The sequence below is a fragment of the Palaemon carinicauda genome, unplaced genomic scaffold, assembly GCF_036898095.1.
Source record: "Palaemon carinicauda isolate YSFRI2023 unplaced genomic scaffold, ASM3689809v2 scaffold142, whole genome shotgun sequence".
Classification (NCBI taxonomy): Eukaryota; Metazoa; Arthropoda; class Malacostraca; order Decapoda; family Palaemonidae; genus Palaemon; species Palaemon carinicauda.
The window spans coordinates 147,192-162,921 of NW_027168948.1; the positions used below are offsets into that span (position 1 = coordinate 147,192).

A 15,730-nucleotide genomic window follows, 5' to 3' on the forward strand; every position below is an offset into this window, starting at 1 on the left:
CTGGGCTTATAGCATCCTGCTTTTCCAACTAGGGTTGTAGCTTAGTAAGTAATAATAATAATAATAATTACATTACTTATACAGCCTGAAAAAGAAAATGTAAAACTAAGAGCCAAATGTGGAACACTTAGCGCACATATATACGTCTTGGAGGCTAAAGTCAGTCGTTATTCGTTTAGCTGACAGGGAGGGGCGGGACTCCTCTACCCTCCAGAAACTACCGACACCTTGTTGAAAATCTTAACACCCAAGTTCCAACTTTGCTGATATCATATCCATATTAAACGACAAGCGTTTGTACTCATGTAGGAACAAAATACAGATTTGAATAAAAGTCTATATTACATAAGATTTCAGTTGACTTAAGTTTACTTCTGTGTGAGAGACAATCTTTTTCAGTACAGTACATATTGTATGAATTGATTTCAACTACAGTATGTAGGCAAATCTCAAGCTGTATCAAATTCAACCTAACCTAACCTTACCTAAGAGAGCTGGGTATTCTTACGGGGGAGAGAGAGAGAGAGAGAGAGAGAGAGAGAGCTACACCTCTCCTATAGTAACCTCTTAGGACGACACAGCTTTAGGTCGGTGGAACACAGGAATAATAAAATAAAGGAAACTTAAATAACCTGGTCACACCCACTTAATATAGATTAAAAGGGCATGGCCTCATTACTTAACACTTTTACCCCCAGGCTATTTGGAACTTTCCAACCCTTAACCCCCAGTGGTTATTTTTTTTCAAGCACATTTTGCAGTATATTTTTTTTTAAATTGCTCTAACAGCCTTAATTTTTGTCATAGAGAGGTCAGTTTAGTTTAGTCGGTGTCTATATCTTATGCTCGCTGGAGGAACTGGCCGCTGATATACAAAGGCTCCAAAACCTCCAACACACAAGACATGACCTAATGAATGAAATATACATTTCAGGGGAAGAGGATCCCCATATTTTGTGCAATTTTTCGTGGATTTATTATGCGTCCCAGAGAATAACGTATATATATAAAAAAAATTAGTTTTACCATTAATCATCCATTCGCCAGTAAGTCTCCCCTACCCTAAACCCATGGTTCCCACTGACTGGCCCCATTACTGTAGGATATATTGGGGTATATCTTATTAACTATTTATTTGCAAGGGAAATAATGGTTGGAGCCTTTGTATATCGGCAGCCAGTTCCTCATGAGTTAAGAATGGACATCAACTTACCTAACTTTTCCCCCTAACCTAACCTACAAGCTATGTCCTTACCTACTTAGGAGCCTTCGTAGGGTGACGGCCAGATCCCGTCGAAAACGGGAATATTCTGAACTGTGGCCGTCGTTCTAAAAACGATTTCGGCGGGAGAAGCTAAATTAAAAAAACCACCTAAGCTATGCTAAAAGTCGTATCCTTACCCAGGGGGGCTTCGCCTCCCCGGACCCCCCATTACCCAACAGTTTCCTTACCTACGAGTACGACGGGAGAAGCTAACTTAAAAAACCCACCTAACCTACGATAAAAGTCTTATCCTTACCCAGGGGGGCTTCGCCCCTCGGACCCCCCCTTACCCAACAGTTTCCTTACCTACGAATACGACGGGAGAAGCTAACTTAAAAAACCCACCTAACCTATGCTAAAAGCCATGTCCTTACCCAGGGGGCTACGCCCCCCCTGGACCCCCCCTTACACAATCATATTTAAGATCCGCAGACCATTTCCAAACGTTGTTATTCTATACAAGATAACAGTCGGAGCGATAATAAGCAAATTAGGACGCTTGGCCGTAGCACTATAAACTACCCCCTACTTACCTAATGCCGTATTCTAAGTTAGCCATAAGTGTACATGCAGGTGTCCGCTATCCTACATACACCACAATTTGGGACAATCATTAACAGGACATACGGAATTATAGCTCTTAAATTTCACACACAAAATCCCAAATATATGCATTTCATTTAAATTACGTTTCAAGCATGTCCCTAGGAATTACGCAGGATGCTGAAAAGGGCATAAAATACCAAAATTACCTAATGACTGGGTTGACGAATAAAGAGAATGAGTTTTGTGAGTATTGTGTTGATAAAGAAAAAAATAAATATATATATATTTAACCATCGCATAAGTTAAGATGTTAATATTACCCTTAAAGTTGAATTAAACAGCGTGGCGTCAGCCTCCTCAGTTCTCACTCACAGGGTTGCCAGATTATTTCGACTGGATTATCCTACATGAGCCTTAAAATTGTCGTTTTTCAACCAAAATTATCGTACACACTTTCAATATAATTATTAAGGAGTTTATGATTGACTTATTTCAAAATACTTGAGTTTAATTGTTTAATTAAACACACACACCACACATATGTATATACCTAAGGCATGTATCGTACATCGTACTGGATCTAAAATAATCGTACATGTACGATAATTATCGTACGACTGGCACCCCTGCTCACTCACTTTGTTTACATTTATGGGCGTCGTCTGTTGAACAAGAAAGTGGTTTAAGTTGCGTTTTGTTTTCTAATTGAGAAATTTTATACATATATTCATTGTTTTATTCAAACTACTATTACTTATTATAATATTAGCAATAAAAATAATAATATTAAAACATATTTATTGATATTTTCCCAAATGATATTTATTTTATGGACGGATTTTTATGTTTATGTTCTGTTCATGTTCAGGTTCCTTCCTGGTTCCTTATTGCTCACTCCGCAAAATAAATTTGCGGGCACTATCATTGATAGGTGCAACGCTTCTAAGCTTATTCTTATTAATAAGCTTATATTTCCTGTGCCTTAAATAAATTAATACCGTAAAGAGATTCTCAATCTTTACTTTTATTCCGTTCTACCTTGAAATTAGATAGGATAACACCTTGCTATCATCAGTTTTGGCAACCAGTTTGGACTTCATAAATTCTTCTTTTATACGCATTGTCCTACCTATAAATGCAGCCTTTCTTTTCTATATTCCTGGCAAAACAACAAAAAATGTATAAAATCTTCCTCCTCATTTTCACAAAAATTACAATTTACATCCCCCCTCATTGTGTCTATTTACAATATTTAGTTTTAACGTATCAGTTCTTGCTCTAAAAAAATATCACTGAAGCAAATGTATTGTCATAAGGTAAATCTTCTTTAATTTCTTTTTTCCACGTTCTATATATTTCTAAGCTCACTTTGCTTTCTATTTCTTCTTTCCACTTTTCAGTATCCCACTTTCTGGTTTCCGATTTTATTTTTACCTTGTTCATCCACAAGACTATATCTCACTAGAAATACGAAAGACTGAAGAAAGATTTTGAGGCTTTCAAGAATAAATTGAAGACTTTTCTTATGAGTGATTCGACACTTTTAACATTTCATATTTTAAAGAGTCTGTAATTGCTCGAACAATTTAATATGTAAAATATATACATACCTACGTAAGAAATTAGACAAGATTCATCCCAGGCTGCACATTTCATATCACTGTTGTACATATAAAAAAAAATATCTTGGGCGTTTGAGCAAAAATTCTTACGTCAATTTGACTAGTTTGTCAACAGCAGCCCATAACTCAGAGGAACCCACTCGCCTTATGCATTTATACCAGGAAATATCTGCTGTCTGATTGGCTGGTTGTAATATGACGTCACATACTCGTATTTATGAATGAATGTTACGTCGAAGGCCCAGTGGCGTAATGCCTATACATAGTTTCAAAATAATTAGCGCTTAAAATTTTGTATTTAACTAGAATAATCTTTTTAAAAGTATTGATTTTCTAAAGAAATAAATAATAGATCTTAATAAAAGTCATAAATTTGTCATATTTGAAGGAATAATTGACCCTCATTCTGGCTACGATGTTATATGTATGTGCGTTTGTGTGTGTCTGAAGTCATAGTAAACGAAGTCAGTAACCAATCAGAGCTGGGGAAGATGTAGCCAATCAGAAGGCTAGAATGCTCGGGACGTCTGCGTTGCTGTTTGAGAAACCTACTTTTCTTCAAAATATATGGAAACAATACTTTATACGATGTTTTTATAATATATTCTAGAAAAGGAATAAATTCTTATACTATTTTAATGAAGAAAAGGAGTCTTTGAGACGTCAAGATCTGTTTGCTGGTTTGAGAGTAAGGTTTGACTGAGTGACACGTAGCTAAAATTCGATATTCAAACAGATGCTATTATTATATCGAGCTTAAATAGTGTAAGAACATGACAGTAATTCGTATTTTGTTACATTCATGGTAAAATTTAATTGAACAAATGTTTAACAAATCATATGTTTTATTAACGAAATATGTCGTCATAAAGGGTAGGGGTAAAAATACTGTATCTCTGATGAATTAAGACAAACGTGCATTTTATAGAAACAAACTCAAAACAATATTTAGTAATAAAATGTATCTTAAATATATAGTTTTCGTAGTTATTATTACAATAAATAATAAAGAAATAGGGTGAAAGGGATTTGGTGAAAATTTCGAATGAATTTGACTAGTTCCCCAACAGCAGCTCATAAGTCAAAGGAACCCTCTCACCTTATGCATTATGAGCGGGAAAAATGTCTGGCCTCTCATTGGCTGATTCTTCCTACGCTCTGATTGCTGGTTGTATATGACGTCATGAAATCCACTGGTAATCGGGAAAAATATGTACTTATAATATATAAATTATGACTTATAAATTATATATGTTATTAAAATTAACATAAAATAATAAATAAATTAATAATTAATAAATAATTAATCTTTTTAAAGGACAGAACTTAAATAAATACGTCATATTCGAAGGAATACGTAACTGTGTTCTGGCTACGATCTTGAGAGTGCGTGCGTATGTCTGTGAAGCTGCAGTAAGCGATGGGTGCAGCCAATCACAGCTGAGGATGATACAGCCAATCATAGCACTGGATTATCCCGCTAAGATGTCCTACGTTGCTGTTTGAGCAATCTGCCCGAATTATCTTCGAGATTTTTATTTTTTTATTTAAGAAATAAATAAATTTTCTTTATTCCCTGCCATTCTTTATAAATTGTTTTGATAATATATATATTAATCGAGAGTGATTACTTAATGAAAAACCTTTAATTGCTTGAATAAAGAAATAAAAAAAACATAAGTCGGAGGAACCCTCTCGACTTATGGATTTTTTTAGCGGGAAATATCTGGCCTCTCATTGGTTGACTCGTCCTGAGCTCTGATTGGTGGTTGTATGTGACGTCATGGGAACTTGTTTTTATGAATGAATCTGCTGAGTTGGTGTGAAAAACTTATACTTCTTTTGGATAAATAAGGACTTATAATTTACAATTTTATATTGAAATTAACTATGAATAGTTATAAATTAATAATGAATAAATATTAGATCTTGTTAAAGGGCATAGTTAAATATATAAGTCATATCGGAGAGAATACTTGACTGTCCTTAAGGCTACGATGTTAGATGTGCGTGCGTACGTCTGCCTAGGTGTAGTAAGCGAAGGCAACAACCAATCACAACTGAGAAAATACAGCCAATCAGAACACTGGAATATCCCACTAAGGGAGAGATCCTGCGACTTATGCGTTGCTGTTTGAGAAATCTGCCCAATTTTTCGTCAAATTTCAACCAAACGTCCTAGCTAGAGTGGATAGGGCTGAGGAATTTGTCTTTAATGGAATTAATGGTATATTTTCTTCAAATTATAAAAAGACAGTCCCTTGTAGGATGTTTTTGATAAATTTTATCATGGGGAAGAATTTTAATTCCCAAATTATTATTTCTATTAAAGAATACGTCTTTGTGATGTCATAGAGAGTAGGATGAATTTTACAGCTGCCTAAATGATTGATTAACTGATTTGCTGTTAAATAACACTGATATTGGACACTCAAATAGATACTATTATTACATCGAGCTTAAATATTGAAGGAACTACATAACTGTAATTAGTATTTTGTTAAATTTTATGTATAACGTCATTAAACAGATAATTAAACCTCTGGTATTTCAAAATGATTCTTTTAATACGAAAATTAACTCTTCTAGTGAAGTGATATTCTGAGTATATTAGCATTATTTGATACTTATACATAGATAAGTTAGTGTGAATTTAATAGGGATAGTATTTTCTCATAACTACCGAGAAGTCTCTAAAATTTAGGAGTAAAAAGTAGTTAATAATTTCTTTTAAAATGACGTATTTATCAAGCTTGCGTATTTAAACGAATTCTAAATTCTATTTTATTAATAAATTGATAATATTTCAAGTTGTATTTTATAATAATTATGATTTATATATCCAAAATATTCTGTAATAACTAAGTTTTTCACTCAAATCCTGGCTAGACAAGATTTGAGTGAAAAACTTATAGTTATTACAGAATATTTTGGATATATAAATTATAATTATTATAAAATAAAACTTAAAATATCAATTTTTTAATAAAATATATAATAGAACTCATTTAAATAGGTTAGCTAAATAAAAACGTTATTTTAAAAGAAATAATTAACTAGGTTCTGGCTAAGATACTAGACGCGTAGTAAGAATTTGTAAGCAAAGAGTAAGAGTTCCTGCCATATAATACTGTACACGAAACCCTCTGAGAATTTTTCGTTTTTAAAGGATTTAAAGTTATATTTTATTCAAAATGTATAGAAATAGCTCCTTGTAAGATGTTTTGATAACATATTTCATCGAAGATATAAATTCTGGATACCAAAATCATTAATTTCTATCTAAAAAATACGTCTTTGTGATGTTAACTGATTAATTCTGTTTGCTGGTTTAAGTGAGGCTGATATTCGATATTCAAATGGATAATATTATCATATCGAGCTTATATAACGAAGGTGATTACATTATTTTAGTTCGTATTCTCTTAAATTTCAAGTGTAATGTAATTTGCATTATATCTATTAAGAAAATACGTCTCTATGACGTCATAAATAAGTAGGACGACTTCTAAAGCTTAACTAATCGCTTTGCTGGTTTGAATTAGGTGTTTAATAACGCTACTGGTGGACAATAGATCGTTTTATTATATCTAGTTTAAATAGTGAAGAAACTAAATGACCGTAATTCATGTTTGGTTAAATTTTAGGTATAATGTCATTAAACAGATGATGAAACCCGTTGCCTTCAGTACTTCACGTGTGTGTTAGATATGAATGATATCTATTTTCTAATTTCCATTCGTCACTGGGCTATTTTTCTTTATTGGAGCTCTTGAGCTTATGGCATCTTGATTTTCCTGATAGGGTTATAGCTTAGCTTGTAAAATTACAATAATGATTATAATTTGAAAATTACCTCTGTTGGTGAAGTGTTATTTTTAGCAGAATAACGTAATCTAATATTTAGATATAAAACAAACATGGTAAAATTAGTGCCTAATAACGTTAGTAGTTTCTAACAATTTCTTTTAATTACTATATGGGCTACTTTTCTGGTACTGTAAAGGTATTCTTATTTTATCATTTTAGCTATAGAATATTATGATGGATTGATTACGATATATATATATATATATATATATATATATATATATATATATATATATATATATATATATATATATATATATGTGTGTGTGTGTGTGTGTGTGCGTGTGTGTATTTGTTTGTTTGTCTGCGTGTGTCCATGCTTGGTACTACAATAATAATATCACAATTCGTAAACTGGGTCCTGTACATAATTTTCTTATATAATTCAACAATATGGGCATTACATGACACAACCCTATGTGTATTTGTAAAGAGAGAGAGAGAGAGAGAGAGAGAGAGAGAGAGAGAGAGAGAGAGAGAGAGAGAGAGAGAGAGAGAGAGAGAGAGAGAGAGAGAGAGAAGGATGCTATTTACCTTTCCACATCTCTTACCACATTCTACTTCTTGATTTTTTTCCTTTTTTTTAAGTTTTATCAAAATTTAGAGGTTTTCGTAAAATCCAAACCTTTTCTCATGCAACATTTTTCATTTCTTCATTTCAGAAATTTCTTCGAAAAAAAAGTCCTGTTATTTTTTTTTTCCTTAGAGCATCCGAACTACTGTAATAGTTTGACAATATTTTAAAGTAACATAAAAAATCTAGTTGGAAAAGCAGGATGCTATAAGCTCCAACAGGGAAAATAGCCCAGTGAGGAAGAGAAACCAGGAAAAGTTAAATATCTTAAGAACAGTAATAACATTAAAATGAATATTTACTATATAAACTATGAAAAACTTTAACAAAACAAGAGAAAGAGGGAGAGAAAGGAGGTAGAATAGTGTGCCCGAGTGTACCTTCAAGCAAGAGAACTTTAACCCAAGACAGTGGAAGACCATGATACAGAGGCTATGGCACTACCTAAGACCAGAGAAGAATGGTCTGATTTTGGAGTGTCCTTCTCCTAGAAGAGCAGCTTACCATAGCTAAAGAGTCTCTTCTACCCTTACCAAGAGGAAAGTACCCACTGAACCATTACAGTGCAGTGGTTAACCTCTTCAGTGAAGAAGAATTATTTGGTAATCTCAGTATTGTCAGGTGTATGAGGAGAGAGGAGAATATGTAAAGAATGTGCCAGACTATTCGGTGTGTGTGTGTGTGTGTGTGTGTGTAGGCAAAGGGATAATGAACCGTAACCAGACATAATGATCCAATGTAGTACTGTCTAGCCACAAAGGACCCCATAATTCTCTAGCAGTAGTATATCAACGGGTGGCTGGTGCATCTGTAGCTCCCTCTTTTTTTTTACTACTCAAAGAAAGAGAAAGAACACCCAGTTAGTAAGTATACGTAAAACTATTTCTTTTTATGAGAGGAAATAACCAGTAAATAACATTCAATCTTTAATGTAATTTTATGTTCATAGCAAATATCTTTTTTTCTTTCTTTCTTTTGTCGAAGATCGCCATTTCGTGTCACCAATCGTCTGGTTTTTATTTGGTTTTGTTCGTTTATTATTGATTAATATTTTGAATAAGTTAAACGATAGTTAATGCAAACAACTGTACAATAATATATGAATATAAATTAATTTATATAAATATAGATAAAGTATTAGAATTAAGATATATTTATACAAATAATAATCTCCAAATATTTGGAAAATCATAAACTATCGTAGGAAACAAACACAAAACACAAACTTAAACAGGTTCAAGTTTAGAAACAAACACAAAACACAAACTTAAACAGGTTCAAGTTTAGAAACAAACACAAAACACAAACTTAAACAGGTTAAAGTTTAGATGTTTGAACGGAGTGAGTTGTGTTTTCATTTGCTCCAGCTGATCGTCTGTTTTTGGTTTCGTTTACTAATTATAGTTGATATTTGCAATTATTTGAAAGAAAGATTATGGAAATAAAACTACATCACTACTTAAACATAAATAAGATAACTTTATAAATAGATAAATAATTATACTTAAATCCCAATTGTAAGAATAATAATTTAGAATTATTTATGATATCGTAAATTGTCGTAGTAAACGTATTCTTAACCACAAACCTAAATGGAGTATCGTCGTTGATTTTGGTTGAGTTCAGTAATTAAAATTAGATATTTATCATCATTTTAAGAAAAGTTTACAAATATAAACTTACGGTAATATTTGAAAAAGTTTATTTTTTAAGTGATTATAAAATGATTATTATAATTATTGCTCAAATATAAAAATAATAATCTATAAATATCCACTAAATCATAAAATGTCGTAGAAAACGTTTTCAGAAAACGTAAACAAAACCGCCAGCCTTCGACAATAACAATAACGTTGAGCGCGAACTGCCAGAACTTCAGAAGTTATTTGAAAATTGAACCTTTTCAGTGAACTAAAACTCGGTTTCATTGTGTCGTCTACCGAATCTCTGCCGGTTAAATAACGAAGGCTAAAGGTTTTCTGTGTATTTTGAACGGTTTGGAGGAGAATTTATATTGGGGAAGCCATATAATTAGTTAATATGGACAGTGGCCCTTCAAAATAAGCTTGAGTACATAGATCGTCTGGTATTATTTTACTGTATTGCAGGGTAATGTAACCTAGGAAAAAAACTACTTTTTTTTTTTAAGGTGAATGTGTTCTGATTGTATTTACTGGTGATTTGAATGTTTCTGATGAGAATTTGTGGAAAATTTTATTTTCCAAAAGCTGTGATTTTTTTAAAACCCAAAATCTTAAAAGGGAATTGGTTAGTTTGTAGTAGGGTGGATACATTTTATATATTTAATAGATAGGATATGCTAAGTTAGGTTATCACAATCTATTTTAATAGATGTAATTAGTTTACTGTAATACAATAGTTAAACTGATTTTTTACTAACAATTTAATACTGCACTACCCTACTAAAATGAATTTGAGCCACATTATCTAGTCCCGTGTTGAAGAATAATGGAGCCTTTGTATATAGACGGCCAAGGCCTCCTGAGCCCACAGAAATTGGGAATTTTCTTTCCATTTCCAGTCGTTCGTAGCCATGTCCGTCATACTACAAAACCTCGTACGCAAGAACACCGCCTAACTCAAGGGTCCCCACTTATCCTAACCTAGGAGACATATTCTTAGGCCACCCTGTGTTTGCTTGCTAACCGGTTACACTCATGGCAATGTAACCACGAATCATATTCTGTAAAAGATATCGATTTTACAAGTAATAAGAATGAACATATTTCACAAGCACACGTGATTTTAAACAATGTAAATATCACCCACAAATGGAATTTAATACCGAATTCTATCTTGGGAATATATATCCACTTGGAATTCATTTTTTTTTTTTGGTAACAGCTTCTGGCCGGGTGGAGATTCGAACCCCCACCTGTGTGGCTGGAAACTATGCCTACAGTGACTCTACTGAGTGTGTGGCTGGAAACTATGTCTACAGTGACTCTACTGAGTGACTCAGTAGAGTCACTGTAGGCATAGTTTCCAGCCACACAGGTGGGGGTTCGAATCTCCACCCGGCCAGAAGCTTTTACCGTTAAATGAATTCCAAGTGGATATATATTCCCAAGATAGAATTTGGTATTAAATGCCATTTGTGGGTGATATTTACAAAGTAATAAGAAAATTTACGCCTGTCCCAACGAACTACATTCAACCCGCATTGTCATTTTATTTTCTTTTTTTTCTTTTGGTGGGCGGTCGGTGAATGAGATGGACTGGTGCGTGTTCTGCGGTTCATCATATGCAAAGCAAGGTAGGATGACAAAAACATCAAGATAATTAGGATATTTAAAAAAAAACTTCATCGTATTTAGCAATATTCCTTTGGCTTGAGCTATTATAACAGTGCCATGAACAGTATATTGGGAGGAGGGTGATGGAAATAGAGGTACAGGGAACGAGAAGGAGAGGGAGACCAAAGCGAAGGTGAATAGACTGTATCAAGGATGACCTTCGATCAAAGGGATTAACCGATGGTAAAGTGTGGGACAGAGGTAGATGGAGAAAGCTGGTCAGAAACATCGACCCCACATAAGTGGGAAAAGATGCAGACAAAGAAGAAAAACTCCCTTGGTTGGGTGAAGTTCATAACCTCACCAGCTTTAGATTGTTCAACTTGTAAAAGGAATCTCTTGTATCACGTCGAACTTGGTAACTCTCGGAGGTCAACGTTGCCATTCTTACGTCTCGGCGGCCAAGAAGTTAGAACGGGCATCTCCACGCTAAGTTTGATGTTCCCATTACCCTGTTTGAATTTTAAAATGTTTCGATTCTGATTGAATAAAAGAAAAGTCCTTTGGCAATTTCCCAGGTTAAGCGGGGTCTGATTGGATTGTTTCAAATTACTGTGCCTGTCGATTGGCTCAGTGTTTTGCCGCTAAAGTGCTGATGAATTGATCAATACATTACGTACAGTGAATCCTTACCTACTGGTTACGCTGCATATCCTTAGCAAGCGCGCCCCCCCCCCCCACCTCTGTGTTCTTAGCTTACCCTAAGACAACTCGCAACCCTGTGTTCACTTCTCGTCTGGCTTCCCAGCGGAAACTTCAGACTTTCAGAGGTATATAATAGTGTAAGTTGTCTTGATAATTTGTGAAGAGCTTTTTTACATCGATTAACATAATTTAAACTGTTCAAAATGCCTTGAAGCACGCCACTAACACCCCCACCTCTGTGTTCTTAGCTTACCCTAAGACAACTCGCAACCCTGTGTTCACTTCTCGTCTGACTTCCCAACGGAAACTTCAGACTTTCAGAGGTATATAATAGCGTAAGTTGTCTTGATAATTTGTGAAGAGCTTTTTTACATCAGTTAACATAATCGAAACCGTTCAAAATGCCTTAAAGCACGCCACTAACACTTCCTATTTACTCCAGTAGGGAAATGGTCACTTGTTTGGGATGTTTCAAATACCATTAAATGTATCTTATCTAAACGAGTATTTAAATAGAACTGTTACAAATAAGTCCCTCGACAGTCAAAACCTCTCTGATTTGCTGTGAAAAATATTGTCCTGACTAATAATAAAGAAAATGGAAAAATCGAAGTTGGGACAACAGCACCACCTGTTACGAACTCAGGGGTTAAGATCAAGTTGGAACTCATTCAAATTTAATTCAGAGTTGTAAGAGGTCACGGAAGCTTCAAGTTATCTAGGTTACCATTATCCGCCACTTATGCCTTGTTCCTGTCTCTTAATATTGTACTATGCCTTGTTCCTGTCTCTTAATATTGTACTAGAGTATAGTAAACCTGGCATACATATGGTACCTTTGGCATTTTTGTAAGTACAATTGTTTTAAAGGTTTTGAAGGCTGCTCAGTTATGGCAGAGGCAAGGGGCAGTGACGTTTGCCCTATCAAGCAGGACAATGCCCTATCAAGCAGGACAATGCCCTAGAGACTGACATATGCTCAGTGCCCAAGTCTCCTCTCTATCCAAGCTAGGACCAAGGAGGGTCAGGCAATGGCTGCGGATGACTCAGCAGATGGACCTATAGGTTCCCTCAAACCCCCTTCCTAAGCTCACAAGGAGGGTAAGGAATTAAGGAGTTTGAGCAAGACTCGAACCCCAGTCTGGTAATCACCAGACAAGGACGCTCTCACCAGGCCACCACAACCCTAGGCCCTCCCCTTTTTTTTTTTTGTGAGTTTAGACTAGGTGAAGGTTGTCTGTAAGTCTAGCATAGGCTAGGTCATGATTAGTTTGAGATCTACCCGGAGATGCCTCGACACAGAATTTACGCTCTATTAAAAAAAAAATCAAGGTGAAATGCACATGGTTGCAATTTAATGTAAGCTGCACTTCTAGTCTAGTATATGAAGGCAAACAATTGAACGACTTGTTAATGGTTACCATCGTCCCGCTGTATTTAGCCGTACTGTCCTCAACTTTAAAGTGTTGAGGTTACTTTAGCCGGAGTTAAGTTGATGCTTTGTATGCAATGCTCAGAGCCATTCACGTAACCATGATCAGAAAAGTTGTTCTACTTTAATGCCTTTTTTGAAAGCATAAGATCTGTTATAAGAAGTCTACTTAATGCAATGCTGTTTGTTCTTTCACAAATACGAACCCTCGTCGTTTATATGGGTTACACTCTACAGCATTGCCGTTTAGCTACAACCAAAATTAAGGAGTTCCTGTGGATCTGGTAACATTGTATGGTTTTCCCATTCCCACCCAAGCTGGGTAGGCTTGACGGACTCTGCGGCTAAGTCCCCGCTTTACTCTTGGCCGCTGCAACCAACTGACGTCTGTTCGGCCGCTGACCCCTCTTCTCTTTTTCCTTATCAGCTCATGTGATCACGAGTGCTTCTTAAATATGTATGACAACCTGCCATGGCCTGCGGGTCATGGTAAGAAGTGTTCCGTGTCTTCCACTTGCAAAATCTGTAGGGAATGTTCATCTTCCCAACGGGAGAAATTTAGTAGCTGTCGTAAAGAAAGCTAAAAGGGATTGTTCATCCACTCCTTTCTCCAAAGAGGGCAAGAAGCAGAAATCTCTCACGAGCCCTGAATTTTCCCTGTCCTACCTATCGTTATCAGAATTCCAAGAGGCACAGATAACAAAGGATGCGGGCATCTTCATCAAACAGACACATGTTGAAGAGTTATCTCCGATTATTCTTAGTGAGACGGCAAATGCTCTTAAGTGATTAGGATCATTTGACCTCGTTAATTAACCAACCAGAGCAGGATTTTTAGAGGAACTGTTAATTTCTCCAAGAGTTTGTAAATCCTAACAGATCAATATCCCCACAGAATATGCTAAGCTCAGGGGAACAGATTTCTCATCCATGATGCAGAATTCACCGATTAATGTAGATCAATTAATAAATAATAACAAGCCAACATTGTCCTCGCACCGTTCTGCGAATGGACAACAGGTATCACCAACTCCTTTAACTTTCAAAGTTATATTATTCCACAGTGAGATCCCATAGTGAGTCGGGGCTACAAGTAACACCCGAAGACTCAAGTGGTAAGTTTCCTCCAGAAAAGAAGCTATTAAAGTTTCACCTGGAAAATCATCAACACTTCCAGACTCCTCGCAAGGGGTTAAAGTGTAAAAATATCTGAAAGATTGGTCATGTGCTCCTAGTGCTGATGCAAGTTTTTCCATGCGTCCGGAGATACACAAATGACCTGTGCGTCCCTCCGGTCGCAGGAATCGAGGATGTCAAGGTACCCGTTAGGGACAGTAGATCCCTAGATTTAACACCTGTAGGGGAATGCTGCACCCCCTGCAACATTACTGGATGAGGTAGCAGTTCTTCGGGGGAGATCCCAGGGCTATAGAATTTCTTCGCTCAGGGTATCATATCCTGTTCACAAGTTGTTGACCTACATTATCCCATACTCCGACTGACGATCCCATCGTTGTATTTGACGGGATCCCGAAAAGATCTGCTCTTGGAGAAAGAAATTTCACTGATGTTGGAGAATGAAGCAATAGAGGAAGTCTTACACAAGTCCCCGGGTTTCTTCTGCAACCTCTTCCTAGTGGAGAAATTGTCGTGAGGTTGAAAACCTGTTGTAGATCTTTCCTGCTTGAAGCAGTTTGTTCTTCAAACTCGGTTTGAGATGGAGACCTGCTGCACAGTGGCGCAGGCCATGCAAGATCAAGGAAGTACCTGCGTTTCATTTTCAGAGATTGAACTTAGGAGTTCAAGGTGCTATATGTCAGCCTGTCAACAGCCCCACAGACGTTCACTCTCCTGTTCACCCTAAGTCTCCTCATGGGCTCTCGCGACGGGAATAATGCTCTTGCAGTACTTAGACAACTGGCCACTACTGGCAGTCAAGATCTCGTCTTATCCACCAATTAGATTCTTCCCGAAATTTTCTGCGACCTGGGTATCCGGCTGTATTACGAGAAATCAAGACTTGACCCACAATGTCGTCTATGGTACTTGGGCATGAACATGGATACGGTCCAAGCCAGAGTATTTCCATCTTTAGACAGACCGTAACACCTTTTCTCCAGGAGTTCCTTCCAGCTCACTTCTAGCAGAAGCTTGTGGGTCCCCTTTCATGCATACAGAAACTGGTACCCTTCGCTCGGTACAGTGGCCACTAATGGTCGCAGACCTCAGACTCACTATCGGCCCTTTGGAAGATCCCACGAGACAGAAGAACAGATCTCTCGGGGTGTTTAGAGGAGGGGGATCTGATAGCACCTTTACTGATTCCAACTCTATTGTAGACTTCTGAATCATTTCAGATGCTTCTCGAAAAGAAGGAACAAATCTCATGACTATGGTCACAGGAAGACAAGTCGTTCCACGTAAATTGTCTGGATCTCAAAGCAGCGCATCTCGTGTTAC

General features: G+C 36.1%; 1 protein-coding gene across 6 annotated transcripts in view; it reads right to left on the reverse strand.

The window, feature by feature from the left end:
- LOC137635571 (uncharacterized) overlaps positions 1-15,730 on the reverse strand; it is a 68,638-nt gene that overhangs the window by 49,327 nt on the left and 3,581 nt on the right. For 2 of the 6 annotated variants that reach the window (XM_068368033.1, XM_068368037.1), the window contains exon 1: positions 2,131-2,214. The exons of 2 other annotated variants lie outside the window; for them this stretch is intronic. The gene's annotated coding sequence lies outside the window, so the exon portion shown is untranslated. Of the gene's footprint in view, positions 1-2,101; positions 2,273-15,730 lie in introns of those variants that run through there. 2 more of the 6 variants (XM_068368038.1, XM_068368034.1) reach the window with 2 other exon arrangements.